The sequence below is a fragment of the Dasypus novemcinctus genome, chromosome 15 (genome assembly GCF_030445035.2).
Source record: "Dasypus novemcinctus isolate mDasNov1 chromosome 15, mDasNov1.1.hap2, whole genome shotgun sequence".
NCBI lineage: Eukaryota > Metazoa > Chordata > Mammalia > Cingulata > Dasypodidae > Dasypus > Dasypus novemcinctus.
The window spans coordinates 17823436-17827757 of NC_080687.1; positions in this window are offsets into that span (position 1 = coordinate 17823436).

A 4322-nucleotide genomic window follows, 5' to 3' on the forward strand; every position below is an offset into this window, starting at 1 on the left:
AAAAGTTATTTATTTAACCTCAGTTTAGAACAATTTCCCCAAACACATGATGACCAACGAAGGGGTGGAACCTTCCAGGGGTCAGTGGAACGCCTGACCTCCAAACCCCTGCGGACCATTCAGGGCGTTCTCCTGTTTCACGCCTTTCCTTCTGCCCACACCCTCCTGCTGCTGGGGACCCAGGCAGAGAACAATGGAAAGCAAAAGTTGCCCAAGGATCAGAAGGCCCAAGCCCTGATCCAAAACCTTGGGCAATGTGAAGATAAGGTTACCTCCAGTGTCAAGCCTCAATTCACTGGAAAAGAAAAACAGCAGTGATTGCGCTCTCTGTGGGGGAGTGCTCTGAGCGCAGAGCCTCTGATGTTTTGAAAGTAGGAAGGTCTCCACAGTTAATATTTGGATGGGCCGGTAGTGTGGGTCTTAGGGATTATCTTTCTCACTGAAGCCTGGGCCTCTCCCACTAGAGACCAAGGGCCCTTGCTGTGTGACTGTGGAGAGGGGAATTTAGCTGAAGTCATGGAATCAGCCTCTTCGTGCTCTGTGTGTTTTAAGCAGAGTTTTGCAAAGGGAGCCGTTCTAGAACTAAAGCAGAGGACTGAGCATCAGGGCTCGGAGTGTTTTGAAATCCATTTGCTGCAGAGAGCCTCTGTATCTGGGCCTTCCGTGTAATCTCACTATCTCGTTTCCCCAACCAGGATTGCTGCTCCTTATATACTCTGCAAAACACAATATTGATCAGTGAAACTGAGGTGTTTGCCAATCCATGAGCCTGTGTGACATTGGTTTTCACCTGTAGAGAAGGAGGAGGGAAAAACAAAATGAGAACGGTTAGTGTGTATAGTCTCCTTAAATGTCTTTTAAAAAATACCCAGTCCAGTGCAATAAACTAAGGTACAGTATAGGACCTAAAATTAAGGATCCACATTATGCAAAAGGGCCTCGAATTACTTAACTACAAGGTCCCGTCCCCTCTGCCCCCCCCCCACTCCTGCAGATAAAGCCCCCTAGCTAAACAGCCCTCCTAATCACAGGAACCAGGGATGGCCCCTGCTCCTCCCTGAGTACTGGACCACTGGTGATTTACTCAAGTCACCCATTCTCCCATGGGAACCAGGGGACACCCCTCCCTCTTGTTACTACAAAGCCTGCCTCCTGCAGCCGCGGCTGGCCCCCTCTGTCCCCAGGTTCAACCTCCAGGCTGTGAGTGCATGTGGCGGCTGTGGTCTCATCTGTCCAATGTTGGGTGTCCTGTGTTTGGCCGTCCCCACAACCTGAGTGGAAAATCTCTCCCTTACCAATGGGGTGAGTAGGAGATCATTAGAACCTAAGACATCAAGTTCTGTGCTGAGCACTGGGGATATGAAACCCTGATCTGCTCTCAGAAAACTCACAGTACAGTAGTGGAGGCAGAACATGTAAGAAGTGCTTATGTAGTGAAAAGACAACCTGTAGAATGGGAGAAAATAATTGCAAATCATATATCTGATAAGAGTTTGATATCCAGGATATATAAAGAACTACAATTCAGCAATGAAAGACAATTCAAAAAGTTGAACGTAGATTTGCCATATGATCCAGCTATCCTACCTCTAGGTATATATCTAAATGTAAGCACTCAGATATTTGTACACCAATGTTTATAGAAGCATTAATCACTATAACCAAAAAGGTGGAAGCAACCAAAGTGTCCATTAACAGATGAATGTATAAACAAAATATGGTATATATATACACACTGGGAACAAAATCATAAAAAAGAATGAATTCTAAGAGTAAACCCTAATGTAAACTATGGACTACAGTTAATAGTATAATTTTGTAAGAATATTCTTTCATCAACTGTAGCAAAGATACCATACTAATGTTAATAATGAGGAAAACTGGTGGGTGGGGGAGGTGGCACTATAAGGAAACTGTACTTTCGGCATGATTTTTCTATAAACCTACCACTGTACTATTTTAAAAAAGGAATGAATCCTGATACATGTGACTACATGGCTGAATCTTGAAGCAATCATGTTGAGTGAAATAAGCCAGACACAAAAGGACAAGTATTGTATAGGTCTACTTATATGAAGTACCTAGAAGAGGCAAATTCATTGAAACAGAAAGTAGATTCGCAATTAGCAGGGGCTAGGGCTGAGGGAAGAGAGATAGGGAAAGTTATTGCTTTATGGGTGCAGAGTTTGTTGGGATGATGAAAAAGATTGGGTAATGGATGTTGGTGATGATAGCACAATATCATGAATGTAGTTAATACCACTGAGTACATGTGAAAGTGATTAAAATGGGCAATTCTGATTGTATATATGTTACCACAATAAATTTTAAAGTGATTTTAATAATACAAAGTAATGGAATTGCATGATTAATTTGGGGAAGGGAAATGAGGGAAACGTCAAAGTAATGATGCCAAACTATATGTGTAAAGGGTAAAAAATCACAAATGTGGACAACATAGAGACAGAGAGAAGGGCTGGGGAATGAGGGAGCAGAACTGCAAGTAGAGGAAAGGGGAATGCAACAGTGGGATGTGTATTTGTGTGTGCACTATTTGTGATTATACAAGTAATTTGGTGCTCTGCAAAGTCCCATAGATTTTTAAACATTTCTCCTATCGATACTTCCCACACTAAATTTATTTGTTTGTTTGTCTTTCCCTGGAGATTATAAAAATTATGCCTATCCAATTAACCTTTTTTAATATTTTGTAGTTTATTTCTTATTTTTAAAACTATCATTATTTCTTTTTTTTATTAATTGTATTTGGTTATTTTGTTGGCTTCAGTTTTGAGGAAGTTTTGGGTAATAGAAGGGTTACAACTATGACAGGGGAGGATCATTGGTGCGAGGTGTCAATGATGGGGGATGCATGGGAGGAGGTTCACCTGGGGCATTCCTATAAGGCATATAAACGTGTCCAAGTGCTCATGGGGTATTGTGACAGTGGGTGGAGATTCACGCAATAACTAAAAGAATATTGAGTTCTCATCCTAGAGAGCTCAGCCACTTCTCTAATGAGACAACAAGAATCCCCCAAGTACAGGGGCAGTGACTAATGAAGGAGGATGGTCCACTGACAGGCCCTTGATATTGATGACTGTACTTATGAACTTTTGCTTTTGAAATTGAAACTTAGCCTAGTATTATAGGGTGCCTAAGAGTTACCTCCTTGTTGTTCAGATGTGGGCTCTCTCTAAGCCAAACTCAGCATATAAATGCATTACCCTTCCCCCAGTATGGGACATGACTCCCTGGGATGAACCTCCCTCACACTGAGGGATTGCTACCAAGCACCAACTAGCAATGCAACTGGAAAAAGATCTTGACCAAAAGGGAGAAAAGGTAGAGACAAATTAGTTTATATGGCTAGCATACTTCAAAGTGAGTTGGGAGGTCATTCCAGAGATTACACTTAAGCACGTCTCAGCAGAATCTCATTGACTGCCAAAGTAAATATTACCTAAAATAGTAGTGCTCCTGAGGAGTCTGGAGACATCCAGACACTATAGGCAGGACAGACAGCCCAGGAGTTCAGCACCTTGCCAATGGGCCCTACTTTGGAATTTATGTTCCCCAGTGGGACAGAGTTGGACCCAGTTGAGGGGTGAGAGGGATTGAGAAAAACAAATTATTATTCATTTAAAACTCTGCCTTGAATATTCTCACATGCTTATTCTTACAGATGGAATTTAAATCTAAAAACATATTACAAAAGCATCCCATTTTTAGGGCATTGGAATTGTTCTGTATGATATTGCATGACAGATACAGGACATTGTATATTTTGTCAAAACCTATAAAATTGTGTGGTGCAAAGTGTAAACCATAATGTAAATTATAGACCGTGGTTAGTAGCAACGTGTCAATATTTGTTCATCAATTGTAACAAATGAATTACGCTAATGTAAGTTGTTTTTAATAGAGGAAAATGTGAGAGGGAGAGAGCGGGGTATATGGAAATCTTCTATATTTTCAATGTAACTTTTCTTAATCTAAAACTTCATTACAATAAAGTTTAAAAAAATAGTCAGTATCTGCCAGCCAGCAAAGCTTACTTACAATTCTCAAACCTAAGGAGGTGGTTCTGCTCTTGGTATACCCTGATCAGCCTGGAACTCTGTAAATCTACCCTTTTAATGAAATAGCAGACAAGAGACCATGGGGATTCTCATAATCCATAAAAGAATGCACTCATCATCCCAAATGGCAGTGGGAGAAGTGCTTAAGTTCAGAAGTGCTATGATGTGTTGGAGTCTTCCAGGAGTGGGAAAAAAAAAAATCAACCAGGTTCCAGATGCAAGTGAGAAGCAACTTAGAAT